Source organism: Alligator sinensis, unplaced genomic scaffold (assembly GCF_000455745.1).
Source record: "Alligator sinensis unplaced genomic scaffold, ASM45574v1 scaffold1066_1, whole genome shotgun sequence".
NCBI classification, from domain to species: domain Eukaryota; kingdom Metazoa; phylum Chordata; order Crocodylia; family Alligatoridae; genus Alligator; species Alligator sinensis.
In genome coordinates, this window is record NW_005842854.1 from 595,105 (window position 1) to 606,271 (window position 11,167).

Below are 11,167 nucleotides of genomic sequence, written 5' to 3' on the forward strand. Positions count from 1 at the left end.
TATTCTGCCTTCACTAAGAACTCTTGCATAAAGGATGTCTAATAGATGTCTAGCCACAGGTAGATGATCCAAAAAAATGGAGTTAGTAATTTAATTTCCTTATGCAATTCATGAGGAGAGTTAGGAGTCTTTGAAAGGGCACTCCATAAAATCCTACATGTGAAACATGGAGCTACCTAGAAGTAGCAAGTAGGAAACACAAAGGACAGAGATTTGATCTTCCAGCCATCTTTGGAGTTTAGGCATCTGAATCAGGCCATTATATTAAGCACCTCCACCCCCTGCAGTCTACAGACCTGAGTAATTTTTTGAGGGTAGGTGCCAGAGTGACAAGGGTGCATCCTTTTTAAAATGTAGCTGAGAAGTTACTTCTGCTTACCTTTCATGTAATAGGCTAGCAGTTAAAAGACTTGCTCAGAAAGTAGAATAATGGATTGGCTCAGGGCTGTCAAACATATGGCCAATGGATTGAATAAGGCTGTTGGAGCTGCTCAATCCAGGCTGCTGAGCTACCAGAATGCCACTTCACTGAAGTCATTATGCCTTGAGTATGCTCTCATTGCAACGGAAATCTGCACTAACTTCACTGATGAGTGAGGTTATCTTGGTGTCGCAGAGCACCTAGGTGCCCTGCTCCTAAGAAGGAAAAAACTGCTAGGGAAGAAGCCCTAGCAGTGAGTGATGAGCCCAGCTGCAGGTTGCCAGGGCAACCAGGGGAGGTCAGCTGACCAGAAGGGGCAGGACCTGGCTCCTTTATAAACCCTAGGGGCTGAGGCCAGAGGGCAGTTCCCTACCAGCAGCCAGGGGGGAAGGAGTTCCCCCTGAGCAAAGCTGAGGGGAGAGGCCTGACCACAGGTACAGCTCCAGGGTTGGGTAAAGGATGGAGCATCCACGGGGTGTTTGGAGTAATGTGGTTATAGCTGGGTGGCTTCAGTTTTTGTTATAGCTGAAGGGCTTGTGTTTTGTTTACTGTTTAATATTGGTGGTTTGGGTGAGGCTACTAGGGGTTGGAGGAGGCCTCATAGGGGACCCACAGCAGTGTGGGGACCCCAGCACCAGTGAGGGTGCAGCAGTTGGGGTGCACTGACCCCAGCCCCAGAAAGTGTACAGTTGAGAGGCCCTAGAGAGAGGGGCATGGATGAGAAGCCCCAGTGTGGGTCTGGAGGAGCCCCAGAGAAGGGGGCAGCATTGTGGAGGAGCCCCAGAGAGAGGGTGGTATAGATGAGCACCAGAGAAGGCACCAAGTGAGACCAGGGCCACGGAGGGCCCGAGTGCTAGAGGGGGCACAAAGCCAGACAGGGCCATGCAGGGCCCAGAGAGGACAAGGGAGCCAAATTATAACAGGACCCGGACAGAACAACATCTATTCCATCTGTGAGGCTTGGGGCGTGGTAAAGGGGTGGTTGGAGCCACGTGTAGCCCATAAGGCTAGGGTGCCCCAAAACACCCACTATAGAACGGGGCCCACAAAGGAGTCCAGGAGCCGACGGGGCTTGGAACACATCTAAACTGTGTCCGAGAAGACATGAAGGCAGCCTCCCTAATATATTTGAACACCAAAGACGTGGTGGGCAAGAATTTGAAAGTGCCCTTGGGCCAACTTGGCACACGAAGGGGGCCTTGAGGAGATCACAGCCCTCCTGCAGGACCCCGTGCTGTGACACTTGATATGAAATTAGTGGAAGTGAGAGGAGTAGCCATATCAGTATTTCTGTTTTAAAATCTGTGTTGCAGTTAATGGGGGTTGTGCAGAACTTAAGCCAATAGCTAAATCTAAGATATTTGCACTTTGAACTCATGGCTGAAACTAAGTGTGCTAAATGTTGTATTAACCAATAATTGACAAGAACACCTCCTTGTTGGGATGTTTGGGAATAAAGATGAGAGTTTTTTCAGTTTTTCTGATGTATATTTAACCAGAGACAAAGAGAAAATTAGAGACATATCCTGAGCAAAAAAAAGGAAAGTACTATATTTTTTTGTAAGGATTTCTTTTACTTTTGCAAAGGTGAAAGATTGACCATAGGTATGTCTTGCCTTGACAAATTAGGAAGGGATTATTTTGATAGAACTTAGTAGAATACTGTTAAGTATTCTTATTCAACAGCCACTGCAGTACACCTGTTTATTTTGTTGCCAAAAGTATGAATGGGAGCACCTATGCTGGAAAATTAAAAAAGTCTAAGGCAATTGATAATCCATTTTCCATGAACTGAAATGCCAAAAAGTCTTTCTATAGACCTAGAGGCCAGCTGTAACCTCTCATCAACACAGATCCCACCATCACTGCACCAAACAACATAGAGTATAACATTCGGGGTTCCTTCAGCTGCTCCTCCTTCACCAGTGTCACATGTGCCATCATCTGCTTATGGTGTCTGTGTGCTATCTATATTGGCCAAATGGGGCAATCCTTACATAAAAAATGAATGGACACTAATTCAACATCAATTTCAGAAAAACACAAAAGCCTGTATCAGAACACTTTAATCTGGATGTTCTATCACCAACCTCAGAGAAGCTAACCTAAATGAAAAAAGTTAAAAAAAACCAACTTCAGCTTGAATTTTCCTAACAAGAAATCACCCACAGACTGTACTGGAGTGTGCCTGGAGAATCCAAATGGGGAAACCCAGCAGGTGCTTGCAGGGCTTCTAGGGCCTGATCCTGTAGGCCCTGGAAATGGGAATGGCCCAGTTCTCCACACCCCAGGAATTCCCATTTCCAGGGCCCACAGGATCAGGCCCTGGAAGCCCTGCAAGCACCTGCTGGGTTTCCCCATTTGGATTCCCCAGAGCTGTTCTACAGTGGTGCCTGCCCTGAGTGGCTGCAGATCAACTCTGGGCTGCCCGAACTCTATTGGCCTAAAGCAAACAGGTATCAGCTGCAAAATAGTGACAACAGTTTTTTGCAATGCTGGGCATTTGCGGAATGACCAGGGTCATTGATGTTTGTTTGCTTGGCCTTTGTGCCTCCATAAAAATATTTGTGGTGGCGCAAAGGTGATCTGCTTACATCCTTAATCTCCTTTCAACACTGTTAAATGTCCAATGGCTGACAGTGGGTTTAATGGTAGCTGAATGTGATTTTTATCTGGCTTACACTGGTAGCTAAATCACGTTCACCCTCAGTTCAGATCTAGCCATTTCTGACAATCATTGTTGTAAATGGTTCCATTTTATGGTGGGAGACAGGCTTAGTTCTACTCCACCTTTAATAACAGTTGCTGAATTAAATGCTGAAAAGGTAACCACCTGTGCATATGCTGTTTAGGATGGGCTTTGCAAAAGCCCATTTGGCTTTCTAAACTTTCTTAAAGTAAATTGGCTTAATTCAGAGAGCAGGACCAAACACTCTCCATGCTGAACATCTCCTTTAATGAACTAGATCGTTATATCAGTTACAATAACGTTGTATCAGTAACTGTTAACGGATCAGCTGATTTTTTTTTTCCAGAAGAAACTGGTTAAGAGTGCTAATATTGTCAGTAGGGTGACCGCATGTCCTTATTTTCAAAGTAGATGCTCTGCTCTGTGTCATGCTCAGCTGCATCTGCATTCTGGTCTCAACTGAATGTGCTGGAGAGCAAGGACTGCATGTGTGTGCGTGCGCACAGTGGGTAAGGGGAAGGGAAAACAGCCCCATTTCAAAAAGGGACTGTCCCAGCAAAAACAGCATGTATGGTCACCCTGCTTTGGAGTCAATGATAACAGAAACCAGTCTTAAGAAGGCCAACATGGCTAAAAGCAGGTCACGTTCTCTAACTGAAAGAAATTATTAAAACGCTACTGTTTTGGAAAGGAGAAAGGTTTGTCTTTCCTTTACACAGCTGCAACTATAAGAACTACCTCTTCAGAAAAGATGAGTCTTAATTTATTATATTTGTCAAAAGTGTTGACATTTTGTGGATGGAAGCCATTGGACGGGTAAAAATGAAAACAGTTTAACCTCCATACTGTCGTCTCACTTCTACAGTTAGTAAAGGAGCTGAGAATAAAGACTTTAAAATTGGTCACCATAAGCAGTTCTGGCCTTGAGTGATCCTATTTCTAATGCTTAATGTAATTTGTTTATCTCATAGTGCTTTAGATCCTCAATACCAAATGACAAATTAGTGAGTGAACAGAGTAAAAGAGACTTGCTTGAATCTTTTACTTGATGTGTGCACATAGTTCATCATTTTATGCAAACAGAGGAAATCATACAATGAAGGTGCAATTGCTGTAACAGGAAATAGGATGTCTAAAAGGTCTTTGTTTTGCTTTGGCAATGGGGGGTCAATATAAATGAAGATGGCTTATTGTATTAATAAATGAGGAAACAGTAAATAAATAAAATATGAGACACCTAATCTAAATTTAGTGCCAGGGCTTGAATCCAACTTTGGAGGATAACACAGGAAACCCCTGTGTGTGCTTTATGCAGTGAAAGTTTGTCTCAATATTACTGTCGGCAGTGAAGGATGGGAGGCCTAAATTAATACTTTATGTTGCTGCAGAGCCACAGATGGAGCAGATCTTCAGCTGAGGTATGTCATCTTAGCTCACTTGACTTAAATGTATTCACAACACTTTAAGTGGAGGATATGGCCAATAACATACATATGAATTGGGGAAGTGTAAGTGCTTTTGTGATGGTTTCAAAGCAGAATTTCAGTAGAACAGATAATACTTATCTGTGCTGGAAGACTAGGGAAAAAATCAGCTTTAGTGAGCAATTTATGCTGTTGCTAAAAGTGGCTTTGACTTGCTTCAGTTAGCATCATCACATGCACATTTATAATTTGACATTTCAATTAATTTGTAATTAGCTGAAACTCATAACATATATTGTTGAAGTCAGTAGAAAAAACATACCAAAGATTTCACACACATGTAGAAGCCAAGTAGTATAAATACCTAACATAATAGTTCAGAAGAACACATTTACTACACGCCAGTTTCTCCAGACAATGCTCTTTTAGTGAATCCCTTTGATATGAACACCAAACAAAAGATTTCATCTGCTGTATAAGACCCCCATGTAACAACAAGTAATGAATGTTAGCTGTAGGCATTCATTTTTGAAAGCTACCTGCAGATATAATTAAACCTCTATAAAGTAATAGCTCACAAAGGAATAGGCTCCATTAAAGAGGAAAATGATTTTGTATCACATCCTTTCATGTAAGAGCTCCCAGGTGTATTTTATACATTTCTTTCAGATCAGCCTTTAAGACAGTTTAGACTGAATGGGTCCCATATAATTCGGCGATCTCCAACTGGCTGCCAACACTTTAAGCCTTTAGCCAACATCCATTTAACAGCATTGAAAATGACAATTTATTTGTAGACCCTTACATGATGTAAAGTATTTGAAAGTGAGATGGATTTTTCAATTGTTTTGGTATGGCCAGCTACGGTTTTTTAAACATTAAGACAATAATTGGATTCATGAAGATACTAGAAGTTGCATGGTAAATATGACTAGACATAAAAGAATACCAGAGACCAGCCTGGTTCTTGAGATAACATATATGCTTAAGCAATAGTATTTTTGTAATTGTGCTAGAGGAGTTTAACATGAAAAGCAAATATATTTAATTTCAGAGACTTTGCTTTTATCTGTATGTTTGAATGTTTCAGAATGTTTGGTTAGCTTCTTAACTTGTGATGCAATTTAATTTTGTTGGTGCTTTGCTTCCTGAATTTTTGAGCCATCTATTCTATTTCCTCTTTTTTCCCCCTTTTTCTTTACACAGGGCAAAATCCTTAAGATCTTTCTTTCTCCTTATTTAGTTGAAGTTTCTCTCAAGCATATACATTTTTTGTGTTGTATAGTGTCTTTAACTGTGGTGCTTATTCTTTTCAATTGCTATATTTCCAAATTGATTACACTACCCTCCTTGTACCAGATCCCTTCGATATTGCACTTGAAGGTAAGGCTATGGCCACATAATGCAGAAGAATTACCCCTTCCATCCTAAAGCTCAGTGGTTCTTTATCTTATAGAGACCACAGTAGGCACTTTTTAAAACATAGCAGGCATTGCCCCTAAGAAAGAAATATATTGTTTTACTTTGCAGGCTTGGAACTTGTTATATTGAAATGTCTGCCAAAACCTTGTCATCCTCTGGAGATGTTTTGTACATCATACATTAACTTTCTGGCAGTTTTCCACCAGGTGCAAATATTTTTTCAGAGGCATTAATTATAATTCAGGGAACATTTTTTTCCATAGACAGTCATGTCATGAGATTAACCAGAGATATAGTGGTATTATAAGCATCACCAGCCTTCTCATTCCAGGTTTAGTTGACAACATAAGCAATATTTGCAATGACCACCTTACTCTGAAGATCCTTAGCCCTTTCTTTTTTTCTTAAAAGGTTGAATCTTAAATGTTTGAATTTTGAGTCACTGCACTTTGATTCACCCACACAAGTACAAATTGCACAGACTTCAATTTTAGTCTCTCCCTGCTCTCTGATATTACTACATCAAATATGTTTCAGAAGCATGGAAGCCATTAAGAGTGCTTTCCTCTTGTTATAGGCAACCAAATGTTTTTGATTTCCTTTCATGTTATGTGATAGGGTCCCAAAATAAATTAAAGGAAAAAAACTTTCAGCTTATGAGACTCAGTTTATTATACTTTTTTTCCAATAGAAGAAAGAGAAGTGTAAAGTGCTGCTTGAGTTCATTCCACCTTCTTGCTGTCTCAATGACCCGGTCTCTAATTCTTGGTGAGTTCATGTTAGACACATATCAAAAACATTCCCAAATGTGCATTTAAGAATGAGATTGTAATTCATATATATTGATCTTCATTCCTGCCTCTCCTTTGGCTCTAGGTATATTTCCATAGTGCAGTGTATTCTGTTAAACTCATATTTCATTATGGGCATCGGTTGGTGGGGAGGCACTTTAATTAGAGTGGCTCTTGGGAGCTGCTCTAATTAAAGTGCCCACAGCATCTCGTGTATTCATCAGCATTTGATGAGCTTTAAAGTGTTCCCACTGCCATTTTGAAGTATGGGGACACTAAGTACATGACATCAAGGCTGCTGAAACATGCTAATGAGCATGCTCCTGCAGACTTGATTAATCAGCTGAAGATCTAATTAGCACGTCAGAGCACATGTATAGGTGCCCTATGAGCCTGATGGGTACACTAAATTTGCAATGAGATGTGAGACTACCTGGTGAATGGCAGTTTATTCACTTCAATTGTGAAAGCTTTGTTGAAACTGTAGGCGGTCTCTTCAGAATTATTTGAAACAATATAAAGCAACACAAAAAAATAACAAACCCTAGGAAGAGGGGTTTAATCACAACCTCTGACAAGCTTTGTTCTGTAAAACCTTAGAGTATAAATTGTATGTCAGCAAACAAGCTGCCAGTAAAGTAAAATGTTTGGGATATGTACAACCATATATTTTCTACTAAAAACTCTAAAAGGCAGTATTTTTGTCTAATGGGCAAATTTTGGTCTGTTTGTAATATTATGCTTTTAGAACTCCCATAAAAAAATCCTTCAAAATAACAATTTTTCATTGTTAATCATAGGGAATTTTTCTTATGGTACAATAAAATTACTACTTATCTATTATTACTGTTATTATCCCCATTTCATTGAATGATATGCCCAAGATCACACAGTGAATCCATGGTAGTCAGGAAAAAATCCCAGGTCTTCAGACTCCCCATCCCCAGTTCTAGTTATTATTCCCAAATGAAGAAAAAAGGAACATACATGATACATATATATATTAAAAATGGACATACAAAATTTTATGCTCCTGGGAAAAAATGTAAAGACAAATTTTGTGTGTTCAGTTACCTGTTTGCTATTTCATACACATATTTTACGTGCACTAATTTATCTGTTTCTGAAAATACGACTCAAAGCATCATAATTTTGGTTTATACTACTAAGCTTGTATATTGCTAGTACAAGTATGTTCATTGCTACATCCAAGGGCCAGGACAGGCTCCCAGTCCTGGTTTCTAACTCTTCAGTTCACAGTGATTGTGCCCCGTCTGGAAAAGTTGTATTCAGGGAGAAGAGCTGTTCATACCCCCCAGTAATAATAATTGGTCAGGTTGTAGACAATACTGACAGTACTTTAAGTGGAGCCCAGAGCTTTTGCATCAGGTATAGAACATACCCCTTTACATTTCAGTCCCAGGATTTGTTACCCTATCACAATTAGTTTTCTACAGATGAAATTATACTCTTTTGAAATTTAGTTTAAGTTAATCTTTGATGCAAAAAATAATATGTAAACGGTAAGTTTAAGAATGTAGCCAAGCAGATGAGTTTGGGAACTCATCTTTCAAAAAGCTGAAGTAATTTAATCTCTGGCTTTTTTTACAAAACACTGCTGAGACATTGGCTCTTTCAAAACATTTGTCTTTAAGTTTTCAGGAGGTTTACAGAGGTTTATTTGTTGTAGCAGAAATCAGATGTGGTCTTTGTGATGTACATGGAATGTTGGTGTTGTGGCAATGTCATTCTCTGCATTATTTGTAGGCATTTCGTAAGGTTTTCTGTGACAGGGGGCCATCATGAGGCCACCCACAATGTTGGGCTGCCTACCTGTCTAGGGCAGTCTGCCCTGTCTTGTCTGCCTTGGCTTGATGTAGAAAAGAAAGATGTAATAATGCGAGAGGCTTCCCATTTTATGTCCTGATGCCCATGGTATTATACACAGCTCCAGCCTTCCCTATACCATGTCCCATGCCTTGCAAATAGCATCCAAAATCAAACTTCCCCTGGCTACCTTGCTGAGCCATATCACTCAGCCTCTGGCCCAAATTTGGCCTCAGGCATCCATAGACTTACCATGGCCGTTATGCCCACTCATTGGGGCCTCCACTCATGCCCCTTCACTGGGGCCTAAACCCAGGCCCTTCATTGAGGCTCACTTATCAAACTACTGGGACCTGTCTATGCGTAGTCCTTCAGGCCCTGCTTAGACCCTACTCTACACATCCCCGTGTAGCCCTTTGGGCTCACCTATGCAGACTCTACTCTATGCCCTCTCTTAACAGTCCTTCAGGTCCCCATATAGATTGTATGCTGTGTGGCCTACTACTTATCATTATGCCCCCTCACTGGGGCCACTCCTCCTCACCCTCACTAGGCCCTCAGGGCCTTATGTCCCTTGGGTCCCAGGCCTGATGATAATACCTGGACCCGTTTCTGTCCCTACTCTGGGGTTACCCACCAGGTTGTGGGTGTTGGGGCTATAAGGTACCCCATACTTGCCTTTCACTAGGGAGGCAACTGGTGTGGCATTTCCTGGAGACCATCCTGCCACAAGCAGCCCCACCACCCCATCCTACCATAGTAGGGCATAGTTTTAGGTCATGCCTTAGGACCAGGAACCTCCTGCCATCCCTATGGTTCCTGTCCTGTACTCCAAGTTGTTATGTGAGCAGCAGCTCCAGTTGGGCACTATTCCCCCTCAGGCTGCTTGCAACAAGCTTTTGGCCCTACTGCTCAAAGCTTGCTCTTGTATCTGGCAACTGGTCCCACTTCCCAATCAGGCAGCCTCCTACTGGCCATGTGACTCCTGATTGGGAGTGTAGCCTCTTGCAGGCTGCTCTGTTGTTTATTATAGCCCTTAAAGTGGCAGGCACCAAAGGTGCCCTACCACACTTTTCTCAAGGACCTGGTTTCTACTATGTCTCAATACATGAACAATCTATTCAGACTCTGGGGATAATCTATTTGTAGCAAATTAAACTAAGAATTGGCAGGTGGCATTTTCTTGATTTATAGTTAAAACTTTTAAGAAAGGTGAATATACTCTGAATTTCTTATATCTGATCACGTCATTGTACATCTGTGGGGCACATCTACATGTGCATTAAGGCACTTTTCCTAAAGTACATTAAATTTAGTACCCCCAATGTGAAGTACTACAGAAATGCACATTAGGCTGCCTTAATGCACAGTAATGAATGCACGTGGTATTTAAATGTTGCTTAATTCACAATAGCCTATTTTGCTGCTCATTAGCATAATCACGTGGTTTTTCACATGATGTTTTAATGTGCAGTAAAATAGGCTACTGCCCATTAAAGTGCATGTGTGGACATGCCCAGTGTATTGCATTTAAAATACCTTATGTGTTTCAATAAACTACCCTTGTCTACTACCCATCATTTTTAAACAGTATTCTTAAAATTATTTCTACATTATTGTAAGTGTTAGCATTGTTAACACAGCACTGCCAAATACTGAGAGCTCCTGTGTGTATATGGTTAGAGACTCTTCTGTTATTCCTTTAAGTTTCTGGCTTTCCTTGTAAAAGGGATTTTAACATCTGCCTTCAGTTAAAAAAAATACACTCCGGTACTTTTAATTAAAAAAGGGTGAATTCAATTTGCCTAATTTCTAACCCACCTGAACATAGTTCAAAAGTTCAGCTAAAATGCAAATGTTCTCAGCTTTATATTTTACTTAGGAGATACCCAATAAAAAGAAGCAGAAAGAGGCCATGAGGAATGGATAAATTAGGCAAAAAATGTAGATAAGAGAGAAAACAGTGGGGGAAATCAAAAGGATTTAGGGGAAAAATGTAGAGAAGGGATACATTCTTATTGAAAATGAGATACATATATAAGGCCCATATTTCTCCAAGCCTACCTTGTAAGATCAAACATGGGTTTTAATATATTAGCATAAAAACATATTTGTTTTTAAAATGAACATTTTTGAGAGGGAAACATGATTGAAGTCACAGGAACAAAAGTCCTAATAAACTCATACTAGTGTTGCAAACCCAACTAAAAATTTGCAATGCTCACAAAACCCAGTATTCCACAAGGTTCACTCACCAGATGTAATAATTACAGGTAGGATATTTGGCTGGTCAGGAATTATTAGAATTCTCAGCCTCTTGAAGGCTCAGATCAAGTTTAGTGTACCTAAAAGCTTAGCAACACTGTCAGAATATGGATGGTTGAAATTGCTTAAGGCAGTTTATTAACTCAGGAGACACTATTTTGATCCTTCTTTTTCAATTTGTTCACATCAAGTAAACATTTTAATGACTTTTCATGTTGAAATTGAGTTGCTGTTATATCTGTCAACTGGTAGGTGGGCATCAGAGGCATTTTACAAAGACTTGTGCAAGTGAACAAGCAGAAAAGAGGCAACAAAATAACTTTCCCTA

At 40.5% G+C, this 11,167-nt stretch overlaps 1 long non-coding RNA gene across 2 annotated transcripts in view; it reads left to right on the forward strand.

Moving 5' to 3' along the window:
• Positions 1 to 791: 791 nt before the first annotated feature.
• The window catches only part of LOC102376152, a 30,368-nt gene continuing 19,992 nt past the window's right edge, over positions 792 to 11,167 (forward strand). The window contains exon 1 of one of the 2 annotated variants that reach the window (XR_325154.1): positions 792 to 855. This is a non-coding gene — a long non-coding RNA (uncharacterized LOC102376152). Of the gene's footprint in view, positions 856 to 6,653; positions 6,725 to 11,167 lie in introns of those variants that run through there. The other variant, XR_325155.1, reaches the window with a different exon arrangement.